General features: G+C 48.8%; 1 protein-coding gene across 1 annotated transcript in view; it reads left to right on the forward strand.

The window, feature by feature from the left end:
• nol4lb (nucleolar protein 4-like b) overlaps positions 1-332 on the forward strand; it is an 80,478-nt gene that overhangs the window by 78,930 nt on the left and 1,216 nt on the right. The window lies entirely within an intron of this gene.

Raw genomic sequence — 332 nt, forward strand, 5'->3', positions numbered from 1 at the left:
GGGGGGGGGGGGAGGGAAGCAGCATTAGTGGGTAATTTGTAGATGAATAAGGAGGAGATGGAGAAGGAGCTGCAGAAGAAAAGAGATCAGTGAAAGGAGAAGGAGCAGCAGATGGCAGTTTGAAACAGCTAACACACACACACACACACACACACACACACACACACACACACACACACACACACACACACACACACACACACACACACACACACACACACACACACACACACACACACACACACACACACACACGATTCCTCTCAAGGGGCTTTAGTGTCCCATAAGTTTCTGTAACTGTTCCAGGAAGAAGTGCTCCTCAAAACAGCGTA

The sequence above is a fragment of the Notothenia coriiceps genome, unplaced genomic scaffold (genome assembly GCF_000735185.1).
Source record: "Notothenia coriiceps isolate Sejong01 unplaced genomic scaffold, NC01 NC01_scaffold00032812, whole genome shotgun sequence".
Lineage (NCBI taxonomy): Eukaryota > Metazoa > Chordata > Actinopteri > Perciformes > Nototheniidae > Notothenia > Notothenia coriiceps.